The sequence below is a fragment of the Charadrius vociferus genome, unplaced genomic scaffold (genome assembly GCF_000708025.1).
Source record: "Charadrius vociferus isolate BGI_N301 unplaced genomic scaffold, ASM70802v2 scaffold858, whole genome shotgun sequence".
Classification (NCBI taxonomy): domain Eukaryota; kingdom Metazoa; phylum Chordata; class Aves; order Charadriiformes; family Charadriidae; genus Charadrius; species Charadrius vociferus.
In genome coordinates, this window is record NW_009649724.1 from 3,550,482 (window position 1) to 3,568,694 (window position 18,213).

An 18,213-nucleotide genomic window follows, 5' to 3' on the forward strand; every position below is an offset into this window, starting at 1 on the left:
TCTGCTGGATTCGTATCAGATGCGCGACGGGTGGCCGTGCCTTCTAGTTTTATTCCAGCGCTGCTGGGAACCGGCAGCCCCGGTAGCAGCTTTTTGGGCAGGTTTGAGCAAGGTTCTGTGGTTGGGAAGGTTCTCTAGGGAGGTGAAGTGGGCAAATTAAGCATGGGTTGGAGAAGCTGAAGTGGGGAGACAGCTTGGAACCTGGTATCCGCTCATCCTAAGTGCCAAGTGAGGCACGGATGTGTTTGGTGGGTCAGCAACCTCTCGGGTACAGCTCAAGTGTTGAGTGGCCATGGTATGGTACGGCAAGAAAAAAGAGAAAATCCACTTGCTGCCCTCAAGTGCTTCAAGTATTTTCTTCCAGGCGTACCCTGAATGAGAGATATTTCCAGCTGAGATGAGGATGTATTCCACTTAACATGCTAGACCCAGGTGAGATTGCCTCTGAAACCCACCGCACACTTTTAATAACCGCTATTGAAAAAGGCTGAACTGGCCCCGGAACAGCTGCTAAAAAGAGCAACTTCATTGTCCTTGAAAAGGGAGAGCAATCTCGGGAGATGGAAGGAGCAGAGCAGGGCTCCTTCAGCCTACCTAAGCAAAGACCGAGAGAGGACCTGGCTGCTCTCTATAAATAAGTCAGAGAAGAAAACACGAGGGGAGGAAATAATGGCTGAAGTTAAAGGCCATCATTGAACAACGGCTAAATTTAGGCTGGGAGACAAAGGAAAGATCCTAACCGGCGAAGCAATTTGGTTCAGAACAAGCTGAACTCCTTCGAAGATTAAACTTGATTAGTTGGTGAATGGGATGGCGTGAAGCCAGCCCTCGCCTGGCAGCCAGGACGGTGGTGGCTGCAGATCAAGGACAAGCACTGGGAGATGACCAAGAGTCATCTGAGCCCACAACACGGGTTGCAAAGTACCCCAAGGAGCGAAATAGGCGAACAACCCAAAATACAACAGGAAATCTTTCAATCCAGATTGCCGTGTTTTTAAAAGCTAAATTTTTAGCAGATGTTTCACGAGTGCACGCCGCTAATGAGAGACGGAGATGTTAAATGCAGGGGCTGTGCTTTAAATTGTTAATCCCACTCCAAATCCATCAGTGAGGAGCGCATCTGCCAAAACCAGTTGACTCCCAGCTGATCCCATCTATCTTTCATGCAACTCCAGTGAAGGCAGCCTTGGTGGCCACCGTACCGGGATGGGACCTGTCACTTCTCAGCCCGCGGGAAAGCCGGTGAGGAGTTTGTTAAACAAAACCCATCGCAAGCTGTTATCTTCTACACACATCACCCAGATTAAATGGCACTTAATGGAATAATGAACCACGGGGAGAAACATACAAGGAAACGTCATTAAATCTTGTTAAAAATGAATAAAATTCTGAATCAATTCCCATTAGTGAATGCACTGATATTTCACATATCTTTAGGAGTTTTATTATGCATTCATGCATAATCTGATATAATGATGGCTATTTTCCCCCAAACTCCTTTCTTCCTAATAAAAATGAGCAGGACAAAGGATCCAGTACTTTACTTTTTTTTTTTTTTTTTTTTTTTTTTTTTTTTGTCTTTTAAGCATTATATGAAATATTTAAGCAATGTCTTTTGCTTCTCATGGTCATGCCCTTATTGTGTCAAGTCAAATTAGTTACGTATACAAATGAGAGTAAACAAAGGTGACAGATAAATGAAACACATGGTTACCGAAGTGTCAGAGGCCCCTATGTACGGTCCATCCATAGGTTCCTCGATGGGCTGCACGTATGGAACCCTGGGAGAAGTTGCAAGGAAGAAGCTCCAAGCTTCAAACAAACAAGTTCCTCCAAGGACCCGATGTGTTTGCCTCCCTCCCTCTGCTTTTCCTCTCTCCCCATCTTACACACTTTACCCTCGCATTTAAACACCGGGTGTATGCTAAGTAGAGCCAAGCAAACAGTGGAAAACGAATTCATTCGAATATTTATATTTAATAATATTTGGAAAACACCAGCATGTAGAAGTTCCTGCAAGGTCTGGGTCTCATGCTAAGAGCTGGAAGAGCACGGCGCAGCCACAAGATGAGCTTTGAGCGTGTTTAGCGTCTCCCAGGCAAGATGCAAAAGCTGGATGAGATAAGCCAGCAGAAACCTAGAAGAATTTGGACTGCAAATTCATCACTGTAAGGACCAGATATATAAGTTTGTGCAGCGCCCAGCACTTTTGCACTGCGAGCTTAGCAAAGATCTCTAATTGCCTTAAATCCCAAGTCCACAAGAAGTTCTAATGCACATTTTTTCCCCCCTGTTTGTAGCCCCAGTTGTGGGACATGACCATCTTCTGCAAGATATTGGGCAAGCTCGTAACAAAAGGTGCCTGGGACAAAGAAGAAAACAACAAGTGGATATAGGCAGACAGATGGAGGAGCAAAAAGTAGCAAGGAGGCAATATTGGTCAGCATGTTAAACAGGAGTCAAGGCATGATAGACAGCAAGACACCAGCTGCTTAGCCGTTGTCAGGATTTTAATAATAATAACAGGCTTGTTTTGCATAAACTAGCTGTGTGCATAATTCATAGATGTAATAAGCTGATCATTAGGAGAAGTCTCAGCTCACTTCCTAGCTGCATGTGGTCAGACCGAGGTATTCGGTTTGGATCGCGGCAGAGGAGCGCCATTAAGGAGGCATATAAAAGAGGATAATTTATTCTAATTGGAAAGACAGCTTCAGCTTGACCCCTTTGTGTTCACTCACCTTGAACAGAGCCAGTCGAGCTTCGCTAGCGTGAATTCTCCCTGAAAACAAACTTTTCCTTCAAATCTTCCCCACCGGGAAGATTCAAACCTCTCCTCGATGGCCCAATTCCCAGTTTGCGTTGGGGCCGGTTGGGTTTTAGCAGACATGTCCCGTTGCTTTGAATCCAAGCTTGGCTTGGTTTATATCCTGCCGCGGCCCCCGAATTACAGATGAAGGGTCCCGGCTTTGCAAAATCCAAGCGCCGCACTCCAAACGGTGGAGGAGGCAGCTGCGATAATTGTTGGTCTACGGGCAGCCGCGCTGGGAGAAGCTTCGGAGAGCCAAGGGATCTTTAGCAAAGGCATGACAAGAGCTGAATGTAAATTAGAAATGTTCGGATACAAATTAAGCAGCAAGGGTAATTAAGCCCTGGCTCGGCTAACTGAAGAAGGCAGGGAAGTCTTCAGTACTTCAAGGTGCTGAATCAGGGCACTGAGTTTTCCTAAAAGTTGCATTTTTTGGTAGTTTATTAGACTCAGAGCAGCACTCGAGAGGAAAACCTTCTGGAAGTCAAACTAGATGATTTTGTTTCCTTCCGGCCTCAAAACTGTGACTTTCTGACTTCTTTGTTGCATATTTATGGTGCAGAAACATCAAAAGGCCACGGCTGGGTCAGCGGGAATTGTGCGACTGTGAATTGTAGATTCCATAATCACATTTTCGACTCGAATTGATCCTCAGACCGTGAAGAAATTTGCAAATATTTTCAAACGAGGAATATGGCGGGGACTTTTTCAATCTGTTTGCAGGCAATTTGCAAACAGAAAACCTTGGCAACGTTGGCTGAATACGTAATTAATGCCTTGATTTATGTGCCCGGCTATAATTTCTCCCAGCCTCCCTACTCCATGCTAAACAATTTGGGAAAGGAATGACTTGTTTGCCTCATGCTTCATTTTTGCTGGTACTTCTCCGCGTCCAATCCTGTGGTGTGAGATATCCATGCGTGGAAAGGACACCTTTTTACCTTTTTTTTTTTTTTTTTTTTTTATCCAGGGGGAAATGAAAGAGAGAGATGTTTTGCTTTCCTGATGGATATGGGCAGCGAGGGCAGCTTGTTCTCCCAACGGGACTTTTAGTGTTTTCCCTTTTTTTCCTGACACAGATAGTGGATAAATTTGCTCAACACCTTTGAGTGGCAGAAGATGCAAATCGATCTGGATGTCATGTGGATGGAGCAGGTATTTCTGGCAGCGCATGAATATAGCGATATTTGCATCGCAGATGAGCTTCCAAGCTACGTTCTCCTCCAACACTTCAGCATCTTCCTAAAACCCGTACAGAAACACCTACATTGAAACCACGAAATCCTCAAACCCCGTTTCTCCTCATCTTTGGCGTTCAGATAGGGAGGACACCAGGGAGGAGGCACATTGGGGAAATAAGGACAGATCTACCTCCTTCCCAAAATGCTTGGAGAAAACCAATGCATGCCTGAAGATTTGAGCAGGACTAGTGGTTTTCCATCAAGCCAAAGCTGCCTGCGACATCCCAAGATTATTTTCATGAAGTCTTTAGTCGATGGAAGGGTTTGGAGCCTGGTGTCCCTGGGTATGTCCCTGAGAAAATTGGGACCAATCTCATAATGTCTGGCTGGTGCTGCTTGAAGAAAAGTTAACTTTTCTCATTTTTTCAGCAGAAAACCCCACATTTCTCAAGAAAGGGAAAGAAAGAGACAGAGAAAGGATAAGAGCCTTTTTTTTTTCCCCAGCATTTTCCAGGCAGAGTGAGTATGATTACTAGAAAGAGATCCAGTCTTGATATTAAGACATCAAGTAGCGGAGAGCCTACCACAGCTCCTGGTACGACTTTACTTAGCCAGTCATTTAATGCACGCGCGCCCATTCTTCTTCTACCTTCATATGGAGACAATTATAGTTCCTATTTCTTGCAGAGTTGTTGTGAGCCAGAAGTTATTAAGGTCTGTAAAACATCTCGCAGCCATTAGAGTATTTTGCTTTTCCACCACCGGAAAGTGTCCTGCTTTCTACAGCACAGCAAATGGTGTTTTCTCCTAAGCATCCCTTGTATTTAGGTGAAAACCAGAGAAGACGTCCAGCCACAGAGGGACTGCCAGGAGCCAGGGCAGCCAGCACAGCCAAGTCAAAGTATGCCAACTGGTGTGTCATAATTTTATATAATATTCCAGAAATCCTTAATTTTCTACAGGCCTTTGCATGAGACAATCCTTAATTGCTTCATTTCTGGGGTTTCTGAGGGAAAAGGGGTCTTTGCAGCTGAAGATACAGTGGGGTCCTCTCCTGGGATGTCACCGATGCCATTGGCTTTCAATGGACCATCTGGGGTGGAAAATGATCTCCAGCTTCATTTTACAGCCTGAGAAACTGCGGTGAGGAGCCACGTGCTCTCTCATCAGGGCTCCATCCCCATCTTTGTTGAACATGTAACTAAAATAAGCCAATCCAGGGAATGAAATTCCCTGTGATGAATCTCAGCCCTTGAACAAAAAAACAACAGGCGGACCCAAAATTCTGCATCTCCCCTCCCCCCCCCCAAAAAAAAATAAACCCATTAGATAGCGAAATAAATCCCTGGGGGCATGTTAGCTGCTCAAAAGTTTGCGGGGCAAATCCTGAGATGATGCGATTTGTCTGTCAAACCAGAGCGAAAAGGGATAAATATCCCGAGAGTGCAAACTATTATCCTTTCAGAAAGTGACACCAGAGCTGTGATTTACTCCATGCGTGGGTGCTGGAGCCCCGGCAGCTGGGATGGAGGTGAGATAATCCCAAGAAATACCTTTAAAGAAAAAAAAAATCCCAATAAAACACCATCTCCACCTTAGAGCTATCCCTCAGCCATCGTGGGATGTTGATGATCTTTCACAAATAACATTCGCTGCTACCCCAGAGGGAGATATTCATAAAGAGTGAGAAAAGATGGTGAAATATCCCTACCACCGCCCCGGCTGGATCCTTATGATGCTGAGGGGATGATGTCCTTGGGACATCATCCTTGGGCTTCATTGGGACCAAAGTGGGTGCTTCATAGCACAACACTCCTTGACCAAGTTTCCAAGGGGCTGATGGACATCAGTGACGCTGGAAGCATTGTTTCAGTCATCTGTGCCTCAGTTTCCCTCTTTGAAAATGTAGATTTTTTAATTTTTTTATTTTTTTTTTTAAGAAATTGCTCGTTTTTTAGGCCCGGTAAACACGGGGGAGTGGAAAGCAGCCGAGTAGGTGACATGGGCAGGGTACGGCTTGGGGCTCGGCCGGTGGCAAGCCTCCTCGCTCCCCTGCCCAAGCAGCTCGCCGCATGTTCACTCTATGTTCAATTATGCATCGTTTCCTGTTCTCATTAGAGACCTTCCAACAGCCTTGAAAATATCCTCATTCAGGGCTTATTTTGTCCTCGTTAAATTTTTATCTCAGCTGAAGGAGGAAGATAATGGCATTAAACCCCATGCCGAAGCGCGTGAATGAGCAACGGGAAAGATCTCAAGAGCCGTTCTCTACGCGCCCACCCCTGCCGTGCAAAGACCCCCCCTTCTCCTTCGTGGCGAAACCACGATGGTTTTAACCCATTTGGAAAGCCAAAATATTGCATGAAAACAGCGTTTCCAAGGCATAGCCCAGCTCCGCCGTTCATTAAAACTCTCGGGCGGACTTTAAAGAGGAAAGAGATTTTTTTATTATTTACATTTTATATTATCCCCATCGCCCTTTGAGCTTTTTTCCCCTCCTGGCTGCTCTCTTTTGCTCGCAATTACTGCGGTTTTGGGGCTTGAACAAACCAGTCAGCAGCCGTGGGTTAGTTTGGGCTATTTGGAGGACCTCTGCCCATCTCCTGTGGCCGGTTGGGCTCAGCCATGGGCTGCCCTTCCCCTCTCTGCTCCTGCTCCCCAAATCCTCCCACCGGAGAGAAGCAACGGAAGGGGAACCGCAATGAGTTTGCAATTGATTGGCCTGGAAAACCAAAGGAAAATATGGAAAAAGTGCTTTCGGGATGCATTTCAACCCAAAATACATCAAGAAAGTTTCCCTGGTCCTCTCCATCCATGCCCTGCTCCATGCCTTCACCTTGCACTCCTTATCACCTCTGCTCCTTAAAAAAAAAGAATATTGAGGCTCCCTATCACTAAATTCATAACTATTTGCCTGCGATTTCCCCCAAGGGAAGGTTATTAACAGCAACTTAGCGTCTGATGGATGGCTGTGTTGCTGAGGCTCTGTTTTGCATCACGGCTTCTGAAGATACATCATTTAAATTCACGTGGGCAGGCGTGTATTAAATAAATGCCAAGAAAAATATTTATTGCAGCGGGGAAATTGGACTGCAGCTTTGTACGTACGCGTATTTATAGTGATTTAATAATCAATTATTGCATTGGCAGTCAATATGCGCCTTATTAAATCTTCGCATGAAGTCGTCTCAAGAACTTTCACTTAAAAAGGTGATTTTAATTCTCTTCTGTAATTGTCCTTTTGTTTCGCTGTTGGCCGCCCATGAGCCGTACCGTCTAGGTACGACGCACCCTGGATGGACCGTGGCGAGGAGGTTTGTGGTTGTGTCTTAATGGAGTCGTGAATTGATTTTATTTTCTGGTCTTTATTCGCTTCCCTCCCCACTCCCCCCAACTTTTTTTTCTTTCCCTCTCGTAAGAGATAATTCATTTCATGATTGCAAATAGATCACTGTAAACTCAGCGTAATGGAGCAGTAATTACCTAAGAAGTGATGGATTTGGGTGGATTTTGTAGGCTAAACGATCTGAGATGTACTGTACAAAGTAGGAGCAACTATTTTGGAGCTGATCAATGAAATGCTGTGAGTTTTCTGCTTATTCCTCTTATAACCAGCTGCCAGTTTAACCTTTAAGGGGGCGGCGATGCTCCCCAGGTCTCCCTCAAAGCGCGTTTTATTAACACCTTTGGAAACAGAGCCATCTGAGACAAGAACTCAGCAAACATTGCACTTTATATTGCCTGAGGATCTGCAAACCCATCATTTTCAGGACATCATTTAACCCGTTATTCATTAGTCAGGTCCTTCTTTCCCAGGCAGGTAAGGGGCATCTCAAGGGTCATATCTTGCCCTCACAGATTTGGGCATCGCTGAGGTTGTAAACACGGCACAAAAGGGCCTTTTTGGGGAGCGGTTTGCAAACTTTTGGTGTGGTGGAGCAGCATTCCTGTGTTACTGCAGGGATGCAGCTGTGTACAGCATCCCTGGGCACCCCGGGGGAAAGGGAAGCAGGCCTGTGATCCCCAAAATTCAGGGATGCAGCCAGGCCATCTGGCAAACGATTGCTCCTAGGACAAGCCACTAGTGGGAGCCGTGGTCCCACACAACCCCCAGCAGACCCTATGCTTGGTGTCCAAGGGCAGAGATGGTCCTGCATCCCTGCGGGCTCTCTCCAAGCTTTCACCCAACTTATGGGTTTGGCAAAGTCTTTCTTATTGTTCCTGGCACCCATCTTCTTGCATCTAAAGCTGGGCTTTCAGGGGAAGAAATGGAGGAGCATGGGGACACTGAGTGGATGGAGAAATCCCCTCTGCCCTTCCCACCGTGATGGAGATACCCATGGCACCCACAGGGAGCACTTTCCTACCTGGTGCTGGAATGAGAACAATATTTTCTACTCCTGCATGGTTGTTTGGGAGATGGAGGAAGACATAAGACACAGCCAAGGCTGTGAACAGATCTTTATTCTCTTCTAGGATGGAGGCAGCTTTCAAGGGCGTCTCTGAAAGATTCTATCAAAACATTGGCTTTGTAGTCTTGGTTGCACATCAACCCTTCTCCTCCTCTCCTCTTCCAGCTAAAATGCATCTTTCCTATTGCTTCTCCTCTTGGGCAACCGGCTCATTGCCTGAAAAAACTGCATTTTGGGGGTTCATGGCTCACTTGCTGCCCAAAAACATGTCAGCTTAGGGATGCAGCACCAGAAACCTGCTGGGATGAGCAGCAAGAGAGGGTGAAACGTGCGGTGCTGAGTTCAGGATGGCTCCGCTTCCAGACCACTGCATCCAAATCCCAGCTGAACCAGCAGCTTCACGTTGTTTGTTCAGACCTTACTGACTGGCCTTGAGGAGAAAATGATATCTTATTAGGGACTCTAATAATGTTCCAGATCATCCTCCGTATAGAGCAGATCTGAAGGATTAGCAAAACAAATGAAGTAATGACTTTTCTGTGAAATTAAAATTTTGTAAGATAATCCAAAGAGGAAATAGAAATTTTATTTCAATTATGCATTAAACTTTCTCGGCTCATTTGGGGTCAGGGTTTTAACTCCAGGGGAAATTTATAACAGCGTTGGGCCAGAACAGGCTCAAACCCTGCAGCCGGCTCCCGGATCGCGCCGTCACACCGATGCACTCCTGCGCACCACCCGGCGTGCTTGCAAACATGCACGACAGCCCCTAAACCTGTCTTTTCCCAATTAAAATCCAGGCTGCAAAGCGTGAGCACGCTGCACGGGTGAGATATTTTGTCCTGTGTAATACCTGCATGAATAATTGAAATTCCTTGCATTGCTCGTAACTGAGGAGTCCTGGACAGATAAGCAGTTAACGGATGGGCTATCCTTTTTCCTCACTGCATCAGAGACCAGAGCAGCACTGGGAAGGTCTGAGGCTTAAATTGGGACAAGGTTTTATTTCTGATTTGATTTCGGCAGGTTCCACTTTGTGCTTGAACTAGCTGAGCTCATGGCGGTGCTATCAGCCCAAAGTGGATTACTGGGGAGAAAACCATCCTGGCAGGTGCATTTCACGTTTTAAACAAGATTTTTTTTTATTTATTTTATTTTGTTAAAACAGAATTCAATAAACACCTTCGCTTTTCTCCGTAAGGAGGAGAGGGATGTATGACACCACGGCAGCCCTAAGGAGCTGTAGGTATCGACAGGGCAACTCTCTACCACCGCGTCCGTAAGCAATTGCTTTGTAGAGCTCCACCATATGATGTATTGGGATGTGGCTCTAAAATGGGGGCAAAGTGAGTTTCTGGAGCTGAGATGACGGTTGTCACAAAGCCACACTTGCTGCCACCGAAAGGTTAATCTCCATGAAAGATCTGACCAGGGAGAAACCTTCAGTGGAGATTTTATTCCACACCTTAGAAGCTCTTAGGATCTGCTAATGTCCAGGAAGGGAAAAAAAAAATTAAATAAATAAATTAAAAAATCGGGTAATTCATTAACAACCATAATCTAGTGTGTGTCACATCTGGTTAGGCACCGCAGTACTTATCGTATGCCTCAAAAGCAAGGAAATGAGAGGTTAACGCATTTCCTTGGTTTTGTGAGCTGTCTACAGACCGCGCTCTTATCTTAATTGATACAGCATCAGCCTTTCTCTGCACGCCTCCGACAACAAGCCCAGCTTTTTGTCCTCTCGAGTTATTAAAGGCTCCACTCTGGGTGATAGAAATAACAGAGGGGCTTGCTGAGGATGTGGCTTTCTTGATGCAAAGCCCCAAATCTCCTTTTTTTTTTTTTTTTTTTTTTCCCACCTTTTAGGGCACGGGAGACGTTGAATTCTTCTTCCAGTATTTGAACGTTTTGCTTTTGGGCTCTGGAGCGGAGGGTAGGATCCAGCCCCATCCCTACCCTGTATGTTGAGGGGAAAAAAAAAATAAAAATCACAAAATCAGCCAGTTTCCCACCCCAGATGGCAACATGTCCTGGCCATCTGGAAGCAGGTGGCCGTGGGCAGGTAGCATATGAAGCTCACAAATATGTTTCTGCAAAATATCATGGTTTCAGCAATTTTTTTTTTCCCCACCCTGGAGAGAAAAAAAACATCCCATACAACCAGTGGCACTGGGACATACCCAATGAGCTGAGGTCACAGCCCCAGCAGGTCACACACGCATCTAGCTGTGGGAAGAGGATGAAGAGGAGATGGTACCCTTCATTTGAAGCCTCCATCAGGATATGATGGCTAAGGACCAGTCTCTCCATTGGGGCTAGATATGGGCTTTTTGCACCTTAATTTTACCACTGGTTCTGAAAATACCGTATATAGGTTATGTCCTTCTCCTCCACGAGGGACAGCAAGGTGTCTCAGGACAAGTTGGATGGACCAGGTTGGACAGGGCTTGGATCAACCTGGTCTAGTGGGAGGTGTCCCTACCCAGGGCAAGGGGGTTGGAACTAGATGATCTTCAAAGTCCCTTCCAACCCAAACCATTATATGAAATGTGGAGATCATTCCTCATCAAACAATTGAGTTTCCAGAACTTTGGCCGATCAATATCACCTCTCTCCCAAAGCTCTCCACACCACCCAGAATAAAACAAGTTCCTCCTTCATTTGTACTTATTCTTTAGATGCTGCCAGCAGGGTGGCGAGGATTTGGGACCCAAATCTGCTGAGTAAGGTGGTGTTGATTTTGTTTCTCTGCTTTTCGCCACCGAAGGGCATTTTCTAGCCTGTGGATTGACGGCTGTGTCGCCTGCACGGCAGCATAACCGGGTTTGCAGATAAAGCAGACCGACAGCTTGGTAACGATAGCAAAGTAAATAAATAAAAGTCTGGGATGGAGCACTGATAAATCTCTTACCAGAGACTCTGATTTAGAGAGGAGGGGGGAAAACGCGAAAAAAACACCTCTTTTTCAGCAATACATCCCAAAAAGCACAGCTGCAAATCACGGGGGGCACAGCCACATCGTCTCTCTGCCATCATGGAAAGAGGAGCCGGAGTCCCAAATTATTTACAGCTTTGGGAGGACACGTACATCCATGTACATCCAGGCTGAGAGAGTTGGGGGGGTTCAGCCTGGAGAAGAGAAGGCTCTGGGGAGACCTTAGAGCCCCTTCCAGTGCCTAAAGGGGATAGAGAAGAGCTGGGGAGAGACTTTTTACAAGGGTATGTAGGGATAGGACAAGGGGAAATGGCTTTAAACTGGAAGAGGGGAGATTTAGTTGAGATATGAGGAAGAAATTGTTGCCTGTGAGGGCGGTGAGCCCCTGGGGCAGGTTGCCCCGAGAAGCTGTGGCTGCCCCATCCCTGGAGGTGTTCAAGGCCAGGTTGGACGGGGCTTGGAGCAACCTGGGCTGGTGGGAGGTGTCCCTGCCCAGGGCAGGGGGTGGAACCAGATGGTCTTTAAGGTCCCTTCCAACTCAAACCATTCGATGATTCCATGATTCTATGTATGTGGGAGGACGTAAAAGGAATTTCTCCCCTGTCTGGCTCAGGTGATCACTTGGTGACACCCAGGGGTTGACGTGTGGCAAACAGCACACGGTGAAGATGCTGAGTGGGGGAGGAGGACAGCGGTGCTTCGCTTACTCGGCACCCAGATCCCATAGGATCCCTCACGAGCAGCCTTGGGCCAACAGGCAAATCAGAATCTATAAAGGAATTAAAAAAAAAATACATGTAGGATTTAAAAAAAAAAAGAAGTAGTAGGATTTCCATCAGCTGTGATCTGAGCGTGGGACATCCAGAGTGGCAGCACCGGGGACAAGTCTGTCTCTGACGGGGGAACAGCATTAGCGGCGTTTACCGGAACTACATCCCCAAATAGTCTCATTACTCCTCAATATGCCGTGTCAGCACCCGGCAGTGGAAATAGTCCACGCTGATGCCTTCAGACTTCAACAGAGCCATAATGGGAAACAAATTGCGCGAGACTCCCAGGCGATGGAGTGATGGCAATCTGCATTTGTGCTCTCAAGCGAGCCGGGCTTCAGCCGGGAATTCGATAAATACCGGTGGAGTTAATTCTCCGAGAGCATTTCTTTGGTGACGGATAAGATTGGCAGCTGTCAACGGAACTGACAGCTTGCCGTGCTTCATCCCCAGTGGAAACGGAGGTGGAGAAAGGGACCCAATAGCTCAGCTAGTCTAGAGGAGCAAAAATCAACGTATGGGACAGCCATCCTTTGAGCAGCCCTGAAAAAGAAGTGATTCCCTATGGATATTTATATGCCAGGAGGTATACAAACCTTTTAAATTTGCCAAAAGGGGGGAAAACCCCACTAAAACTAAAAAAACCCACCATAAATGGTGCACGCTTTACTCATTCCAAAGGGAAGCCCTGTGTGCTCACCTGCTCTTCCCCATATATTTCTTTTCTTGTGTGTGTGGCATAAACAGCGGTTCAAGCTGTCTGGGAGATGTCGGGAGCAATCCACGGGCCGGCTTCTTAAATCAGAAAGCTGTTTTAAGAAGTCCTTACATATCTCTAGCTACTTTGGAGGACGGGGTTTATTCACCTTCTTCTCCCCGTCCTCTTTGCGGTTCCTCTTTCCAAGCTTATTCCTTGCCGAAGACACCGACCCTGCTTTTTAATAAGAGCCGGACCTCCTCTGCGGCTGTAGGATCGAGGGATTTAAGGCAAAACCCACCAATTTTCACGTTACTTAGACCCCAAGAACCGGCGGTGCTTCAGCTCAGGGCTTTTCCCACCTGAAGCTGATTAAAGCGAAAACTGGAGGGCGGGAAATGAGCCGTAAGAAACGCCGGTCTGAACTTTTCGCAGGAGTAAAAGGGGAAAGCGGCAATGAACTGCTATTATGCACATCATGTAGTCCCTGAAAGTGCTGCCGAGTGGAGTCGTACATTCATATAGAGTCAGCCAGGAGTCCATTTTAACTTCGCTACGGACAGAGAGATGGATATATGGACCATTATATGTTCCCAGCTGGAGAAGAGTGGCTTTAGCTGTCTGTCCTGGCATTGCTGTGGGCTTTTGGGAGGGTTCCTCCTCCTTTTTTTCTCTCTTGCTTTCATGGGATGGTGTCGGGCAACGTTGCTCCTGCCTCCTTGATAATCACTGCCCTTCCAGGGATGCAGGGATTTGGGGAACAAGCCCAAATCCTGCAGCGATGCCCTTAGTGTTCATACGCCAACCTCGGCATCGCCAAGTCGCTCCGAAAAATATCTACAGCATCAAATCCAGATTTCCTCCTCCCCTCAGGCATTGTGGCTCTGGGCAGGTTTTGACCTCGTGTTTTCTTCTGGGGAGTGGGATTTTTTTTGTTTGTTTGCTGGGGTTTTTTTTGGACACTGTGAACAAGATCTTGTCTCATTTGGGTTAAAAAATTGCCTTTTCTGGCCATGGCAGCGCCTTGCCCCGCAGAGCAATGCCATCGTTTGGGAATATTTGCACTGAACACAGTGTAACCATTTGCTTTTTACATAACGGCAAAGCTTCATAGGAGAAGTGTTTAATTTTAATTAGCGGCCAAGATTGCTCTTTCTCATCTTCTGCCTCTGTAATCCTTCCCTTAAATTCAAATGAATTTTTTGTCATTGGAAATTAGAAAAAATTATTACAGGTTCGCGTGAAGTAGCAGTCTGGATTTGAAGGCACAGTCACTGCGCATCCCTTTTGGAGGAAAACTGGGATACAGGTGGCTTCACCCATCCTCTCTGCCTTTCGGGGCTGGATCTGGAGACGTCCCCGCACCTTTGGGTTAAAACACATGATGCTTAATTGAGTTATCCAAACTCTTCTCCCCTTTCCACCGGGGTGGACTTCTCCCGAGGTTTTGAACCGAAACAAATTGCCTCTTTTCCTAGTTAGATCTCCCCGGGGCGAAGCTCTGCAGCAAATTAGGTATTAACATCTGTACAGCTCTGTTATCTACCATGCCAATCACAGCTCCATAATTGCCCACGATGTCTTCCCTGAAGGATGCCTGCTTGTATGTTTAATAAAACAACCAAACCGGGTCTCAAATTTCCTTGCTTATATGAAAAATTCATAGCTGCAGTTCCCAGTAAGCGTTGATCCGTCGCCCGGCTGCGAGGGGGAAATCCTGAGCCCGAGGAGATGCCGGCAGCGCGCCGGCGTCGAGCGGCTCTTCTCCCAAGCGCATCCCTCGAGACGCAAGGCCGGGTATCCCCAGGGGGAAACTGAGGCAGGGAAACGAGAAGCAGACGGAGGATTTGGGGCGAAAAACCCCAAGGAAAGGAGTTTCCTTCTTTGCAGCATCGGGTTGGTAGACGTTGGCTTCAAATATTCGCCAAGTCCGGCGGTGAGATTTCACTCACCCCCACGCAGAGGCCGCGGCACTGGCAGACTCCTCGGCGGCTCAAGCGCCACCGGCAAGCGATTTCAAGCTCGTCTGCTAAAATATGCAGCCGAAAATGTAGCGTAAATTGTATATTTGATTGTAAAAATTGCAGTTCATGCTGTGTTGCTTAGTGACATAAATCATCCGGCGGTAGGGCAGAATACTAATGCTCAGCTTCTGTAAGGAGCTGACACGGAGCAGCCTAGGTAAGGATTTATCTCCCAACCAAATGGTGTTCCCAAGGGAGCGGCGCGAGCAATTCCGCATAACAAACATATTCCTCAGCTGCGGGATACGCGCACGGACGCAAACCAGGGGAAAATAGATCCGCCTGCTTCTTCGTGACAAACTACCCGGGGCGGAGGAGAGGGGGAAGGCGAGTCTCCCGCCTGAGTTTGCGATGATGACGGAGAAATAAAAGCGCTCAAACGCACACGGGCAGAGCGGTGTGGATCTGTCATCGTTATCGGCCGAAACCTGAAACGAAGGGGAAGATTTGTAGGAAAGTTTTGCTTCAATTTGGCAATATTATAGAGCTTTTTTTTTTTTCCTGAGGTGTTTTTTCCAGGTTGAGCATCACAAGCTCCTCTTTTTGGCGTGGGGAAACTGAGGCACGGGAAGGAAAGGTCCCATAGGAAGCTCAGGGTGGCTTTGGAAGGGGATGAGCATCCGCGGGGCGATGCTCAGAGCTGTATCCCTCCCATTTCAGCTCTTTAAACCACTTTACATCCCACGCCGGCATCCACCTTTGGGTGGGATGAAGCCGCCCTGAGCCCCATTCCCAGGCTCTGGATACAGAAATCCCCGGGGACACATCCAGCACCAGGCGCTGTACAAAAAGGCACCGGGCTCTTCCAAACCGCCCTCTCCCGTCTTCGAAGCTGAGCAGACAGCTGGCAAGTTGGAAAGAGAGACGTGTTTAATAGTAATTAGAGATGTTAATAACCGAACAGACGATGAACCGGGGCGCGGGGAGATTAAAGCTGAGATTTGCCGAAGGGGTTTAGATGCACGAGCCCAATTAAAAAGAACAAGAGGAATTAGACTAAATTGGGGCTGTGTTCCCAAATCCCTTAAGCCTCGGCAATAGATGGAGGGAGAAGTGAGCTCCGTCTGCGCTCTGCCGTGTCCCGGCGCAGGATCGGGCCCTTTGCAGCTCCCACGATGCTGGTTGTGCCATGGAGCTGGAGGAGGGGGATGACACACATTTGGGTTGTGATTAACAGGACCGTACGCATGGTGGGCTTTGCTGACCGATGGTCACCGGGTAGCGGAGGGATGCTCCCAGCTCCCCGGGTGATGCTCATCTCCGCACGTGCCATGAGCAGCGTTACCTGCTCCTCCTGCCAAGCAGCTTCCCCGCGACGCCTCCTTCTCCCGCAGTCCCTGCGTCCCAAAAAGCCCTTATCTTCCCGGAGCTGCTTCCTCGGGCGTTGCAAATACCACTATCCTTCTTTTTCCCAAATACTCCGGTGGGGAAACTGGGCATTTCATTGCCAAATAAACCCCTCGGATTTTTTTTTTTTTATTTTATTAATTTTTTTCCCCCTGCTGCTGCCAAAGTGGTTGTAATAATAATAATTACTTGCAAGCAAAGCTCTCTCTTTTGAATGGGACAATATTAATACTAGTTGGCAGGCTATATCGTGCTTTATTAACTAATTAATCCCCAGAATAACAAAAGGTGCTTTTTAACACCTGAGTTGTGATGAGCGGGGCAACATCCCCAGGATAAAATTCTTTCTTCCTCCCCAAAAAGAGACAGTTTGGGGTTGGGGGCTGCGGGCGATGCTCAGGAGCATCCCTCGTCCTGTGCGTTGGACACGCTGAGAAGAGAATAAATAAAATCATATCAGGGCAGAAGAGAGCGGGATGCTCGGAGCAGGATGCAGCACAGCACCCCGATTTTTAAGGGGGTCCCTTTCCACCACGGATCTGCTCCTTTAATGATCTATAATTCATTCCATTTTCCCCTCTTCCCTTCTAATTTACTAACTTGTTCGGGTTTGGGGTTTTTTTTCTCTCTCAACTAGAACAATGGGAGGGTTTTGAAGCTGGAGATGTAATAACGCCGGAGTCTTCAGTTTCCCTGTTATGATTCCTCATTATAAAGTTATTTCCCCACGATTTGAAATATAAATGATGCCTTTGATGTCTGCGTTTTTAAAATTGCTCTTTTTAATTTTCTCCTTTTAATTTTTTCCCGACAAGATGCTCCCCTCCCCCTCTCCCTCCCCCCGCCCCTGCTCCGATGCGGCGTTGTAAACACGGCTTGGGCAGAATAAATAAAATGCCTCGAATTGCAAGATTTTGCTTTGAACAAATGGGATAATTGGGGCAGCTGGAAAAAAAAAAAAAAAAGAAAAGAAAAAAGAAACAGCCGTGAATGCGATTTCTTTTATATTTTCATTTATTTATTTATTTTTTTATTTTTAAAGGAGGGGGAAATAAAGCCCAAGCCTCCCCGCTTTTGAGTTTTTATCAATAAATAAGCCCATCTGGGCGAAGAGCGCTGTCAGATGTCCCTCCGAGCTGCGTCCCCACCATCATCTCCAGTTCCTTTTCCCCTCCAGTTTGCAGCGGTGGGGCGGGATGGGGATGGGGGGTTCAATGTGTGAGCTGGGGGGGAAGTGCACGCTGTAGATAAGCCCCTGCCAATTTTGCTCTAAACTTACTTAATTAAAAGCCGGCGACTCCTGATGTTGGGGTGACGCCAGCTCCGCTATCATTCCCTTCTTTTCTCTTCCATGTGCAAATATTTTCGCCTTTGCTTGCGCATTGCCCATAAGGGCAGCCGGGACGTATAGAAGAAGGTACGTGGGTATATAGGGAAAGGATTTTCCCACCAGCATCCTATGGCGCGTTTGCGTGGCGGGGGCCCACCCTTCGCTTGCAGATGGATCCGGGGGAGCGTTAGCCGCAACGGCGATTAATAGAGCGCGGGGAGAGAGGGCGGCACCTTTGGGAGCAAATTGGGAAGAGGAGAGAGGAAAAATTGATGCCAGCCCAAGCTGGCAGCATCCCTCGGGATTGCTGGAGAGATGGAAGACGCTTCCCGAACAGCGGGACCGGACTTCTGCCAAAGCAGATAAGTCAGGGGGAAAGCACCGCTCTCTTGGTTTTATTTATTTCTTCGGTTTAATGTTTCCCTTCAGCTGAATTTCCAGAGGTGATGTGTCTCATCGGCACTGAGCATCCCGGGAAAGCAGAGAGGTTAATGCCGTCCCGGCTGCGGCGGGTTTGGCTGAGGGATGCTGGAAGGAAGCATCACCCTGAAAAATTAATATCTAGTCGGGGTATTCCTCTACCCTTCGGTACACCCAAAAATCAAGGCCGGTTGGGAATTAAAACTGGTATCTGGCATCGTAAGAAGGAATTCCCAGGGCAGGGAGCAAGCCCAGTTCCCCAGGCTGGCAAAAGAAGGCCTGGGA